The sequence below is a fragment of the Mustela nigripes genome, chromosome 14, assembly GCF_022355385.1.
Source record: "Mustela nigripes isolate SB6536 chromosome 14, MUSNIG.SB6536, whole genome shotgun sequence".
Lineage (NCBI taxonomy): Eukaryota > Metazoa > Chordata > Mammalia > Carnivora > Mustelidae > Mustela > Mustela nigripes.
Window position 1 is genome coordinate 75,894,094 of NC_081570.1, and position 15,260 is coordinate 75,909,353.

General features: G+C 42.5%; 1 protein-coding gene across 1 annotated transcript in view; it reads left to right on the forward strand.

Annotated features, from left to right (window-relative positions):
- Positions 1 to 600: 600 nt before the first annotated feature.
- The window catches only part of LRRC8B (leucine rich repeat containing 8 VRAC subunit B), a 64,347-nt gene continuing 49,687 nt past the window's right edge, over positions 601 to 15,260 (forward strand). Inside the window, exon 1 of the mRNA XM_059375325.1 lies at positions 601 to 659. The gene's annotated coding sequence lies outside the window, so the exon portion shown is untranslated. The remainder of the gene's footprint in view (positions 660 to 15,260) is intronic.

Below are 15,260 nucleotides of genomic sequence, written 5' to 3' on the forward strand. Positions count from 1 at the left end.
GGACGCAAAAATACAGTACTTCCAGAGTCTCTTGCCCGGTGCGCTGGCGGACGGCCCTAAGCCCCCGGCCCTCCCTTCTCTTGAATCCAGCCCCCGCGCTCTCCAGGCCCCCGCGAGTCGTGGAGCTGCGCACCGCTGCCCGCCGACCCCCGGCTGTGGCGAGCGGGCCGGGGCGGCCACATGGCGCGCTCCGGGTGACGGCAGCTGCGCTTTGTTTCCAACGGCGAGGGGTGAGTCACCGGCCCCCGCGCGCCCGAAGCTGGGCACACAGTCCGGCCCGGGCGGCTGCGAATTTCACAGCACGGGCAGCTACCGAAGCAGCCGCAGCCTCTTCCTCCTCTTCGTCCTCCGCCTCGGCCACGGCCGCCGTCGCCCCGCGGCCGCCGCCTCCGCCTCCCGCCTCCGCCCAGTCCCCTCCTCCTCCACACGCGAACTTAGTCAGCGGTTCGCGCCGCCGCGCCGCGATTGGCCGCCGGAACGCGCCGCGTCACAATGGAGCCGGTCGGAGGCGGCGAGCCCGGCAGCGCTGGGGCTTCCCGCTGAGCCCGCAGCAGCCGTCAGCCGAGAAAGTGCCGGCGCACAGCCGCCGCCGGCGCGCCCCGAGCGGCGCGGGGCGCACGCGGCGGGGAGCGCGGGCGCCCGGGGCCGGGGTCCCGCAGGTAGGTCGGAGCGGGGCGCCCCCAGCTCCCGGAGGAGGAGCCGCGCGGACCTCGCGGGTGGAGACGGAGGACGGGGTGAGGGGACGCAGCAGGTGGGGTTGGCCGAGCAGGTGCGGTTACCTGCCCGCGCCACACCTGCGAGCCGGGCCTGCAGGCAGGTGCCGCGGCCGCGGATGAGTGGCCGCTTCTCTGCCGTCTTGTCTCCGGGAGAGAGGGAGCGAAGCCCCAGAGAGGACCTCTCCTACGTGCTGGGGTCGTTCGGGGCAAGGAGACCGGGCGGCCGCGACAAGGCGGTCCCCGCTCCGCCGCAGGAGGCTCCGCGCCGCACCTGAGTGTGAGCCCTCGGCGGTGCGGGAGCAGGGTTCTGGTTTCCCAGGCTAGAGTGAGCAGACCTCTCCTGAGGGCGTCCGCCTTTGGTCGCTCTCCTTTGGCCCCTGCCCTTGCGCTGTTCTTTGACCAACTCCTTAGGTACTCCTTGTTCACCTGCAGTTTGATGGTGTTGGTGTTCGTTTGCTTGGGCGTGGGGGGTGGGGGGGCAACCATACCCACGTAGAGAAGCCCAAGAGTTTCCTTCTAGGTTACAGAGGAGCAGGTGCTGAGAGGTCAGAAGGCAGGAGGCTCGGTTGTTGGCTCATTACTCTGTGTCCCAACTGACTTCCCAAAGTCCATAGGTTGCCTTTAGTCAGATGACATTTGTGGAAGACTTTTCTTTGTAGTCAAAAAGGCGCTCTGCAACCCCCTTTCCCTTCCTGAGAAAAGGACGAACCTACATTTAAAAACAAAAACCTATGCCTGGACTTTCTTGAATACATTTGCCTTGCCTAAAAACTGTTTTTAAAACTCCGAAAAAGATAGCAGTATGAAAATTTAAAATTGCAAATATGTAGCCAATTTGAAATAGTCAATTTGTTCCCTGCTTTCTAGAAGAAAATGAAATGGCATGTGTTTTTGTCAGACTGTTCTGTCTCTTAAACCTAAGTGTAGAGTTGACAGGCGCACAGAAGTCAAATGTAGTATAATTACTTAACGATTCCAATGTCGTTAATGTGTTCAGAATGCACCTCCTGAGAACCCAAAGTACTCCTTTGAGTTGTGGGTGCCAAGGTGACTTTCTTTTGCCCCTGACTTTTCTAGTCCGAAGCTCCACTCTTGAAGAGAATATAAAATGACAGCTAATCCCCCAAATAATTGGGCCTGTGTGCTTTAAGAATATAAGCCTTAACGTGTCTGCTATTACTTTCAGTTCAGGTAAAGAAGGAGTCAAGCTTGTCACTGGTTGTACAGTTGAGTCATAGCACTTTTTCTTACACCTACTACCCCCTAAAACGTTTTTATGGTAGAAAAAAAAAATTCTACATGTATAAATAAATTTACTGTTCTTCAAAGCTTATTCTGTTTTTTCTTCAACATGTCCATCCTGACATGTATATTTTCAGATTTGGAGTGATTTCATTTGACTGCCTGTCCAGATTTGCTTTTCTAAGACCATTCCCCATTGCTGCTTCATTCTTCATAATCCTCAGAATGAAAGCACCAACAATTGATTAAAATGAAAAGTGCCCTAATCAATACAACTTGAAGAAGATACCAGATAGACTTCGTTTTTTTTTTTTTTTTAGAGCAATTTTAGGTTCATAGCAAAATTGAAAGTAAAATGCAGAGGTTTTTCTTAAAGCTCCCTTGCCCTCCCCACCCCTGTATAGCCTGCCCCATTATCGACAACCCCTGCCAGAGTGGTACGTTCGTTATAATTAGTGAGCTTCCACTGACGCATTGTTATCACCCAAAGTCCATAGTTTACATTAGGGTTCACTCTTGGTGGTATTCAAATATACAGTAACATGTATCCACCACTGTAATAATAGACTATGATACTATATCACAGTATCACTGCTCTAAAAATCCCTGTGCCCCACCTTTTCATTCCTCCCTCTCCCACTAATGACAACTGATCCTTTTATGGTCTCCATAGTTATGACTTTTGCAGACTATCACAGTTGGAATCATACAATCTGTAGCCTTTTCACGTTGGCTTCGTACACTTAGTATTATGCATTTAAGTTGTCTCCTGGTGATTTTATGGCTTTGTAGCTCACTTCTTTTTAGCACTGAATAACATTCCATTATCACTCCAAGTATTTTAAGACTATGGGTATTTTCTTTCAGTGGCCTGAAATTTGTGATGTTTTTATTGTTTTCTTGAGGCTGAAACAGGCAAATATTTTAATATTTTAAAGATTCTTGCTTTAGCCAATTTATTTGTAAACAACTGAAAAAAAAAATCTCAACTCCTTCTTAATGGTATCTGCGTATTTTTATGTGCTTTTCTAGTTTTTTCTTTTACTGCCCATGCAAAAAATAGCTTATTTAATCCTCAGTTTACTTTTGGTATCTCTCAAGTTGAATTTTCAAGTTTTAATTTTGTTTCTCCTTTCCTTCCCTCTTCTAGCATACACTGATAATATCAAATGAATGTATGCTAAAGCTGTCGTGTTACTCCAGACTTGGTGGAATGATTTGCTTTGCCTTCCACGTAGCATGTCCTTCCCTGTTCCCAGAATACTGGATGTTCCACAAACAGTTCAGACCTGTGGCCACTCAAAAAAAACCTGGAAGGTCCAGTTATAGCACAGAATTTTTTTTTAACCAGTTGTAAAATTCATTCTCATCTCTGTTGTGTATGTTTTCATTTTTCCGTCTTTTGTTTTATTGTTATCACCTGCTTTCATTTTATTTCCCATCTATATTTTCTACACTTCCTACATATCTTTATTGTGAGTTAGTTTTTTCCTGATGTTTAAGTTGTGTCTTTGCCAGACATAAATTATTTTTCCTCTTCTGAATCATGAAGATTGATTTCAAACAAAATGAGGCCTAACTCCAGTCACTGAATCTCTCTGCTAAGTTCTTATCACTGCTGTTCATTTAGAAATTGAGCAAAGGGTAATAATAAACTCCCTGTTCTGTGACTTCCTCTCATTTAGGATTCTACTCAATTGCGACAATTTAAATTCACTTCTTCAATGCTGTTGTGAACCTGTGTAAAGGAAATGAATAAAAATGAGTTGTCAGAGCTTCGTTCTTGACCTTTCCTTTTGCCTTTTGACCTTTATGCTGTCTTTGATACGGGTCACATGATTCTGCTTGTCACTTTGCAGACTGTGAGCTTCATCTCCTGCTTCTTCAATTTCAGAGTTCCTTGTAATTCTTCTTGTCTGTCTCTTCCTGTGGCCATTTCCAGGGCTCCATTCTCCAGTGCTTAGCTCCTCAGCCAGCAGCATCTTTCTCAGAAACTACCAGCTATGTTGCTTCTATTTCTCTTCTATTTCCAGTTCTGTGCAGGTGACAGAGCTCTCCTCCTGCCCAGCTCTGATGGAAACTGAATTCTTTATTGTTGAGTAGCATATTCCTTTTGATCTCTTCTCAGGTGTGCAGATTTGAGAGCCTATTTGAACCTTCTTTTCTTCTGTCAAATTCCTTTTCAGCCTTTTTACACTGCCCCTTTTCCCCCAGTCTATCACAAATTATAAACAAGGGTTCTTTAGCTTCTACCTAAGAGTGTGGACTTTGCCGAAGGGCCTGATGAACCAGTTGCTGGATTAATTAAGATTAGCTGCCAGTCACACACAGCAAAAACAGTGGTTTAGACAAAGTGATGTTTGTTTCTCTTTCACACTAAAAAAGAAAGTTTATAAAGAGACCATCCAGGGCTGGTATAATGGTTTTACAGTCTTCTGAGACCTAGACTGGTTCCACCTTAAAGATCTGCCACACATCAGAAGAGACTCAACCTCACGGTCCTCAATGGGGCTCAGCCATCACGCGTGGGTTCCAAGTAGTAGAAAAGCGGAGAGAAGGAAGGTAGGGGGAAAGGGAGAAAGGCAAGAGACCATGGTCTCTTATGGAAATTTCCCAGAGAGCCTCCGTGCTCCATCTCATCGACCTGAACTTAGCCGTGTGACCTCACCTAGCTAGAATAGAGACTGGAGACTATTGTCCTTATTCCCAACAACCTTGTGCCCCACTGAAATGTTGAAGGTTCACATCCTTAGGAAGGAGGGAAGGAACACTGTGGTAGCCAAAATCCACAGTTATTCTACACCCCTGTTTTCTTGACTCTTATTACCCATTTTACGAGATTCTTAGGATTGAAGGAAATAGTAACATTAAAGCATCTAATACAGTATCTGGCATAAAACAAGCTTTCAGTAGATGACAGTTCATGTTTCTCCTTATTCCTTTGTCATAAATTGTCTGGTTTCCCTGCTACCACATCATTGGCCTCCAGATCCTTTTTTTTTTTTTCTTTTTAATACTTCAATATTTGCCCCAGTTGGTAGTATCAGACTTACATAGTCTTGTATCTTTCCACAGGAGGATGCAATGCTTTATTTCTAAATGTCAGCATTTACTTCCTAGTTTAATGTGTGGCTTAGATTAAAAACCTAGCTCTTGTAATTGAACAGACCTGCATGTGAATCCTGGTTCTGCTGCTTACTCAGTATGCACCCCTCCCCTCTTGTACCCTCCATTTCCTCATCTGCAAACTGGGGGCAAGAATCAGACAGGAGGATTAAAGTAGAGTGCCTACTAAACTGCCCGATGAAGTAAATGGTAACTTTGTTTAAAATTGGGAGCTAATCTGAGTGAATCTTTCCAAGAATTATTCTTATCCCTTTAAACAAAAGGTTTTAAAATTGTTCATCTTCATACATATCTAAATAAGCATTGTTAAATTATTACACTTTTTGAGAGTCGTCTCCCAAACCAGTTTAAACCCAACTAGCAGTAGAGTCTTTCACTGTATTTTTTTGATTAAAAGCAGAACAGTTTAGCCTTAACCTCCTTCAACCTTGATTTGAATGATTTTTGACTGATCTGCTCTCAGAAGGTGAAACATTTCCACCAGTGAGTGTATGTCATAGTATTCTTTAAGCATCTATTTAGTAACAACTACTGACACTGTGCCAGGTTCTGGGGACAGAAGAAAAACAAAAATGTACATGGTCCCTGCCCCATGGAGGTTGCGGGTTACTGGGGGAGACAGGTGAATTAACTGCTGCAATTAAATGAAAAATTGCCACTAAAAAATTTGTTCAGAAGGAGAGGGGTGCCTAGGTGATTCAGTCAGTTAAGGCTCTGCTTTCAGCTCAGGTCATGATCCCAGGATCCTGGGATCACGCCCCGCATTGGGCTTCCTGCTCTGAAGGGTGTCTGCTTCTCCCTCTCCCACCACTTCCTTTCCCCCTCTACTCAAACTCTCTCTCTCAAATAAATAAAATCTTAAAAAAAAAAAAAAAAGAAGAAGAAGAAGAAGAAGAAGAAGAAGTAGTAGTAGTACAGGTGGTATAGAAGCACAAGTAAATGTCCTATGGTCCCAGGTTGAATGGTGACTTTAGGAAGAAAAAATTGTGCAGTGAGCTGAAGTAGATGGTATGGGAGTGGAGCTTGAAATGAGCTCAGACATGAAATGAGCCTGCCCCTTGGCATGGATTGTAATGTGTCCCAGGTTTCCAACACCATTCCAAAAAGGGTGTTTCATAATGCTTGCAGCCGTCTTTAAAGTAAGTGCATATAATCTATAACTTCTCAGTGTGATACTCTGAAAGGAGCTACATAATTCGGAAATAACTTAATTCTTTTATAATTTATTCATGCCACATTGGCAGACTTTAAGTACAGATACTTTTTTTGATACACCAAGCAGATGCGTCTGAGCAAGTTCAAGCTATAGAGTAGGCTCTTTCCAGAGAGGGTCATAGGGTTGATCGGCATCACCCTTGGCAAGTGGAATTTAAAGCCATTTGGCCAAATGAGGGCCATATGAAAGACTGCTGGCCCAAGACCAGGTAGCCCATAAAGCAGCAGTGGAAAAGGACTACAGGATGGAAGGCACGGCCAGTGCAGAGAGCTGGCTGAGCTGCTGCGCCCGGGTGTCCTATGTGAGTGCCAGGAGGCAACCCCAACAACCCCTCCAAGGCTCTCAGGTGTACATAGGCAAGAACCCTGCTCGGCACATTGGCAGTGGAGTACCATTTTTCCTTGCCCGTCAGCTGAGCTACTGGGGGATTCTTTGGAGCAAATGTTGCCTTTCTGATCCCATTGAGAACCTTGGAGGGTGGGCGAGGAGGCTCTGCTTCCATGTAGTGTGCCAGGGTTTGACCAAGCCTTGGGGCAGAGCCCCCTGCCATTATACTGCAGATTGGTTCTTGCTCTGAGTGGATAAATATAACATGAATTCTGTTCATTTTAAGATTTTAAAGCTCATCCCTCTAGGCAAGACTAAATGAGTTTGTTTCTGGCCCTATTTCAGTGCCAAAATAGGCAGTCCTTACTGAGCAATGGCTTGTCTTCCAAAAGCATCTGTGAGTCATGACGCAGTTTCTCAGATGCCAGTGTTGTGCATGGAGGTTTGCAGGCTTCCCCAAGAGAGTTTATGCTATGCCACTGCTGCCCTAAGGGGCCACAAGTCTTTCACCTTCACCTTCCCAGGAATACCCTTGGAACCAGGATTGCCTCTCACTCCCCACTGCCCCACTATTTGGAATTCCTCCCTCAGTGGCACACCAACCTTGTTCCCACCTCAGGGACTTCTCAGTTGCTGTTCTCTGTCTGGAAATGCTCTTCCCTTATTAATTTACATAAATGCTGTTTTCTCCTGAATGAAAGGTCATCTCAAATGGGACTTCAGAGATGCTTTCCCTGACCACCTCAGATGAAGTACCCATATCCCCCACACCTGCCCTATCATAGGTCTTTCAGATCTTAGTTTATTGGTTGTTTGCTGATTTGTCTTCTACTCCCCTTGCACCCAACAGAATATAAGTTCTGTTGAACGTATGGGTCTTGTCTCCCTTGTTTACCGACTCTTGAGCTGGCTATGTAGTAACCTTCCCAAACTGTTGCATATGAGATTGGGCAAAAAAATTTACCCTTTTGAGCAGAGATTGCAGATAATACCTGTGCTGCCTGCCTCATAGAACAAATGAGGGACTGGAGTTAGTGTACTGAAGATATTTTGTTTCCCCAAAACTTGATAATTTGTCTTTAGAGCCCATACTTTTGTAAATAGCAATACTACTTACCCAATTACATAAACCATAAAAACCTAGACGCCCTTCTGGGCTTTTCCTTACCTCATTCCCCCCAACCACTCCTTGTACATTTGTAACCAATTTGTCCAGGGACCACGTCCTTCAGGTTTTTCCATCTGCACCCTTCCTCCAGAGTCTTTTCCAGGATAAATGCTAATGGTCTTCCAGCTCATAGTTCAGTTTGTAGTCTTCTGTACCCTCCACCGCCGCCCCCCCAATTTGTTGTCCACACTGCAGGGAAGTAATCATTCTGAAAGGCAAATCTCTTACCATGACTGCCCAGTTCAATAATCCTTTAATGACTTGCTTTGCCACAGGATCAAATCCAAACGCCTCGGTGAACCATATAATCAAATCCTCTTTTGTCTGCTTCCACAACTTTTCAGCTTCACCTCCTGCCACCCCGTCATTTCTAAATCACCAGTGTATGCACCATGGAGAGTGTGCATGGTCACACCCCCCTACCAGCCATCCTGGACTCTTAGCAGTAGAGGAAGAAGGCATGAGGTAGTCAGATGGCTGTACTCCTGGGGTTGTTCCTTCCCTCTCTACCTGGGACGTTGGTATCCTCTGTCAATCACCTGCCCATCTTTCGAGGATCAGTTCAAAGACCATTGCAGACACACTTCCTCTGCCTACCACCCACGAGAGTGCCACAGTCCCTACTCTTGCTGGCTCTGAGTTTGGCACACCTATCGTAATACCTATGCCAGGGAGCACCTCTGTCACCTCCTAGATGCTCTTGTAAGGATTATTTTATTTCTCTCCTGGGTTTCCTGGGCCAGGCATTGTACTTGGAATGTACATGAATAAATGCAAAAGAATTAGGAATGAAACTCTACATACTTATTATGGATTTGTTCTGGTAACATACTTTTGACTGGTATTTGACCAAAACTTGAAAGCTCTCCTTGAAGGTTAGAAATACGAAGGGATATTGCATATATGCTATTAATAGATATCATTTAAATGACCAAAATATTTTGTCAGTGAACGGTGTTTATTGAATATTTACTGTGTTCAGAGTTATGGTTTTGCAGGGGGTGCCTCTGACAGATTCTGCACTTTTCTGAAATAGTCCTGGTTTTGTGTCTCTATTAGAAGTCAAAACTTTAGTCAACACAGGCTCTTGGCTTAGAGGTAGTTTAGAGTAGTATCTCTGATATATTTTTATCTTCTAGTACCCCTTAAAGAATTTGAAAAACTGTGAGGTCTCCCCAATACACTTTAAAAGTTAATATCTAGGAGCACCTGGCTGGTTCAGTTGGTTAAGCGTCTGGCTTTGCTCAGGTCATGATCTCAGGGTCCTGAGATTAGGCCCTGAGACTGGCTTCCCAGACTCAGCAGGGAGTGGCTTGTCTCTCTCTCACTGCCCCTCCCCCTGCCTCTGTGCACTCTCTCGCGCACTCTCTCTCTCTCTTTCAAATAAATAAGTAAAATCTTTAAAACTAAATAAAAATGAATATCTAAAGTTTTTTTATCATGATTTTAAATAGTTCTGGAAGATGACATTTCTGATATTATAAATATTGATTTCTTTAGAAAACACTTTTTGTGATGTACCTCATGGAAACGAAATTAAACACCAAAGTAATTTCATGCCTATTATAACATCCTCTAAAAAACATATGAACAAGCTCTTTGAGAAGTCAGGAATTTTGTATAGTATTTCCCTTATGGAACTCATTTCATCTCTCTTTTCCTATAAAACTTAAGCCCAATGTTATGTTCTTATGTTTAAAAATCTTCCATTGATTACCTTTTCAAACTCTTGTGAGACACACACATTTACATATATCTTTTTTTAAATGTTCTTTTGACAACAAGACTCTGTTTAATAAAATCTATTTCGGATTAAATTGTGATTTTTACTAGTACACAACTGATCGGAACAACAGGTATATTAGAATTTTGATTAATTGTTTTTAGATATAGGCAAACGTTTGTGAGAAAAATCACCCCTCAGAATTCATGGGGCTTAAAAATCATTTATTTATGCATAAATAGTACTTATTGCTAGAGTAAAATAGCCTTTATTATCAAACCAAGTGTTCCTTTATTTAATGTAGTGTTCAAGAAATCTTGCTATATAAATAAGTATATGGGGATGAAGGCAATGTAACTCTACCATTTTTTTTTAGAGGGGAAGAGGGGCAGAAGAGGAGGAGGAGATCTTAAGGAAGCCCCACACCCAGCACGGAGCTGGATGCAGGGCTTGGTCTCACAACCCCTAAGCCGAATCAAGATCATGACCTAAGCCGAAATAAAAAATTGGATGTTTGACTGACTGAGCCAGGCCCCCGACTCTATTTTTAAATTCCTGAGTTACGTATCAAAAGTTAGCTAGTGTCTGATCCCAAAAATGATTTTCAGTTTTCCTATTCTATTGTATTCTATTCAGTTTTCTATTCTCTGTTGATTAGGTCTTGCTCTAGCATTTGAAGCAAAAAAATTGAAACTTTCCTCTGACTCCAAAAAGATTTGTTTCTCAGTCATGAAAACCACTTACTTTCACTGCATCTATAACCTTTACAGGTATTTCAAAATGGCCCTCTGCTTGGGGCTTGAAGATTTTTACATCCCAAGGTAGAGCACTATAAGCAGACTCCTGAAAAGTGAGGTGTATGCCTTCCTTCCAGAAAGGGGGAAAAGATAAATGTGAAAAGAGAAAAGGAGATGGCTAGAAAAAATCAAGATGACGTCTGGTGTTTTGAGGCAGATACTTTTAGACATGAATTAATTGATAATCTACAAATAGATTCCACCAGAGTACCCCTCTCTTCAAAAAAAAAAAAGACCCCCAAACCTCATACCCTGTTTGAAGATCAAGTGGTTTGGCAGCTACAGAAACTGTCAGCTGTCAGATCTAAGGGAAAGGGCCTCTAGTAGGCCAATTTAAAGATTTCCTTTTGAGAGGAAAGAGCATTCAATAGGGAAAGAGAATGGAGATAGATATAGATATATAGATATATATATATATATGATAGAAGCAAATTTGATGCCAAAATGATTTACTATACCCATTGTTAGACAAGGAAACAGAACACTGAAAGAAGAAAGTGAGTGAAGATCACCAGACACGTGACTAAAGGTGAGCTGGGTCAGTAGGTGACTAGTTTCCAATCCTATGGAGGAAAAAAAAAGTGTTTTTCAGAGTTTTATCAAGAATGCTAATTTCTTCCCAGGAGGAGGCTGTGAATTAGAGCATGCAAAAGGATTGGTCCCAGGCTAGATTTGGAACATTTTTTTTTTCTTTATAGAGTAATGCATCCTGGAGAGAGAGGAGTTGAGCCTGGCTATCGTCGTGCTGAGTAAGGAGGCTTTACTGGGGTCCTCTGAGCTCCTGGATGCTCTGGCTCTGTAGGAAAAAACTCTGTACAGGTGTCCCCTGCTCTCTTACCTTCCCCCACATCTTAGAGCAAATCTCTCCTGAAGCACTTTATAAGAACCCCTACCACATAACTTATGTTTGTACATCACTTTTAACATACTAGAGCATTTATTCTCCAGATGACTGGCAGTAGGTGGGGCAAATATTATCCTCAGGATATAAACATGGAAATGGAGTTTGTGTGGGGACTTGTGGCTTCTCTAAGCAAACCCAACAAGTTAGTGGCAGCTCTGATAACTGATGAAGCAGTTTTTTCTGCAGTATATTGCCTGGAACCTTTTCCCAGATGTGTTAGTTCATAAAAGGCTCTAAATATTGGAAAACATGCCTTAAATATGAGGTAAAATACATAGGCTTGCAACATGCTTAGTAAAATGCATGGCTGTCAGCAGGCCCCCAGACTTTTAAAAAGAAAAAGAAAAAAATGTATTTGAGTTTTTGTTTTGCCGTTGTTGATTTTATGGCTTTTAAAAAGTTAATTCATTTGGGGTTTTGTTTCTGTTTTTTGGGTTTTTTGTTTGTTTGTTTGTTTGTTTGGGGGTTTTTTTTGAGCACTTAATATTTGCTAAGTGTCATGCCAGGCACTGGGAATAAATCCAACAGTGAAAAGAGAAAAAAAAACAACCTTTTTGCTTGGAACATATATCCTAGCAGGGGGAATATAGATAATAAGCAAATGCAAGATAAAATGTCATGTGCTAAATGATATGAAGAAAAATAAAGTAGTGTAAAGGGCTAGAGAGTGGTTGGTGTGAGATTTGGATAACGTGGTCAGAGACAGGATCCCTGGCGTGGAAACTTGAAAAGACCTGAATATTATGCTCACCTGAGTCTGAGTTCAGTGCATTTGCTTTATTTGATTCAAGTCCTGGTATTTTAGAGCAATGTGGAAGAGACTTACAGAGCGTCTATTGATTTTTAACTTTATGTTATGCATATCCTTGAGGGTCTTTTCCAAATATACATCTACTCATATGCTTAACATTTTAACATGCCTTGAGATCATCTTTAGATACCCTCGAACTCATATGCCTGGTCTACTTCAGTCCTTTCTTTTTTCTAGTAAGAATTAAGACTGAGAAAGGCAAAGTAAAAATTGTCCACAGAGTCACAGCTGGTTGGTGGCTGAGTCAAAGATTCTGACAAAGTTTTCTGTTGCTTTTTCCACTAAAATCTGTACGTTGCTAGAGTGGTTTTTTGTTTTGTTTTGTTGTGGGGGGGTATTGTTGTTGTTGTTGTTGTTGTTTTGAGAGGCAGAGGGGAAGCGAGAGATGCTGAGGGAGAGGAGAATCTTAAGCAGACCCCATGACCCGTGAGGAGCCCAACATGGGGCTTGATCTCACAACGCTGAGATCATGACCTGAGCCAAAATCAAGGGACGGATGCTTAACCAACTTGAGCCATGAAGCAGCCTTAGTTGCTAGTGTTAAATTTTCTAAAACAATTGTAGTCTATAAAATATCTGTATTTTTTTTTGCAACGTTTTTATTTACACAGAGTAAAACCTATGTAGTAAAAAGCCTGTGTAGTGAAACAAGTAGTTTATGTGGCTCCTTTTCTTATTTCCTGACCAGTAACAATGTAAATAACAACCCAGGTATTCCAGACATCCTAGAAAGGAGGACTCAGGCTGGCAGCAAGGAAGAAAAAAGGAAGAAAAAAAAAGATCTTGGAATGGGAAGATTTCTTACAGATGAATCTTTGGCCCATTGTCACTTTAAAGAGCATAAAGGAAAAAGAAAGAGAAAAAAAAGAGCATAAAGGCACTGATAGGAAGACCTCTGCACCTACAGAGAGCAGAGGGGCTGCAGATGGGAATGGCCTTGTCCCAGTTTCAGCTGGGGCAGTGACTCCCTAGGATGAAACAACAGTCACCCCCCAATTACCACCTAGGGATTTCCTGTTGGGACATTTTATACAAAAACTTTGAAAATAAACTTGTCACTTTCAAAAATATAGTCATTGTATTAACTTATCTTCTCAGCCACACTTCCTTAACAGATGTCTCAACTTTTAGTACTACAAAGAAACCAAAAAAATGTTAATAGTAATCATCCATACTGTGAGATGAGTCCCTGATTTTCAAAATTACAGGCTGTTGTAGAAATTTCAATTTGCATACAAGATTTTATATCTGGCTTTAAAACCTCAGAAACCTAGCAAGTCCACTTCCTATAAATATTGATATTTATTGAATTTTTAGGCCGCTCTCTGCTGTGGCCCACTTAAAGACAAAGCCTACTTTTTTCAGTTAGGTTGCCCATTAATGTACTGACAGCTCTGATAGAAGAAACTTTAGCCTTTTTTCTCAATCAGTGAAAGGCCCTTTCCCCCATAGTCTCCATCCCCACCCCCATATTTGGGTATTTCTAGCCTACTTTTCCATCTGTGTGCCTTGTTACTATGGTGATGGGCACCATAGAAATAGAGAACAAAGCAGATGTAATGAGCATCTCCTACATAGTTTACAATGCTAAAAAGGGATCTGGGTTTTTCAGGCATGGCTTGATTTTTATTGGTGGCAGAACTGGACCAGCCCAACTTGGGGGGAATACCTGTGGTTACAAGCTGATTTAAGCTTCACTCTTCCCATTGTTGCACACTTCAGCAGACCCTTCTCTACCCATGAGTCATGAAGGTGAAGGAAGAGAAATGGGAGCCTGCAGAGGGAATGTAGTACAGAAGTTAGGGCCTCAGAGTCAACCCACTGCACAAGCATTTCTGCCAAAGCATATTACATGAGAGGGAATCTTGGACCGGTTTTAAGGTTTACTAGTCATTATTGCTTGATTTTGCATTGTTCGACTGAATCTTCCAATAAAGATTTGCCAGTTTAGGTTTTCTTTTCTTCAAGGTACTTAGACCTTTTTCAAAATTAAATAACTATCTTGATTACTACTAACAGCTTGTAGTGTTAGCTCCCATCCATTGAATTTGTTTAAGATAAGCGGTTAAACTACTAATGTGCATTTATTGTATACTTTCTTTAGAATTACAGTGATATATTTTCTAGATATTGTAGAAATAAGTGTTTTCCATAAGATCTGGGAGAAGATGCCCATAGGTCTTTTGTTGTTGTTGTTGTTGTTTACATTTTTTAAAGTAATCTTTACACCTACTGTGGGGCTTGAACTTAGACCCCTGAGATCAAGGGTCACATGCTTTGCTGATTGGAGCCAGCCAGGTGCCCCCCGAAAGGTATTTTTTTATCCCTCCACATGCATGTTTATTCTTTCATATATTATATCTCCATGTATCATATTCTTGAGAGCTCCTAATGAATCATCCAAAGAGTAAACAAAATATTTCAGTTACTCCATGTTCTGGACAATTATTTTTATTTTTTATTTCTTTTTTTAGAGAGCAAGGGAGATAATTTTTTTTTTTAAGATTTTATTTGAGAGAGACAGGGAACACAGGCAAGGAAAGGAGCAGAAAGCAGAGGGAGAGGGATGAGCAGACACCCTGCTGAGCAGACACAGGGTTTGATATCAGGACCCTGAGATGATGACCTGAGCTGAAGTCAGAGGCTTAACTGATTGAGCCACCCAGGCGCCCCAAGAGTGAGAATCTTAAGCAGGCTCCTCACCTAGCACAGAGCCCAACATGGGGCTCAGTCTTACAACCCTGACATGACCTGAGCCAAAATCAGGAGTCAGATGCTTAACCGACTAAGCCACCCAGGCATGCCTGGAGAATTATTTTTTGGTTTATTGTTACTTTTTAGGTTTTGCTTTGCTTTTATCTATATATTTAAGGGACATGTACAGGGTAAAATAATTTAGCACGGTGTTTTAGATATAAAGTCCCCAAGCATGACACATTTTTGGAACTAAAGGAAGCTGAAGCTTCCAGGCATCTATTGCCCTGTGTCTTGAGAGCAATACCTTGAAATACCTTCCAATTGTAACTTCTTATTTCTTTGGCCATGTGGCTCCTTTCTTTTTACCTGATGAACCTACATTTTGCCAGTTTTGTTATCTGCTATAATGGCTTTCACACTGATGTGAAAATATACTTCGAGTCAATCCCACACTCAATGACTTCTTAAATACCTACACAGTGTACACCTCACCACCAATGGCAGCTTTCCCCCTTCATGGAATGAATGAACAC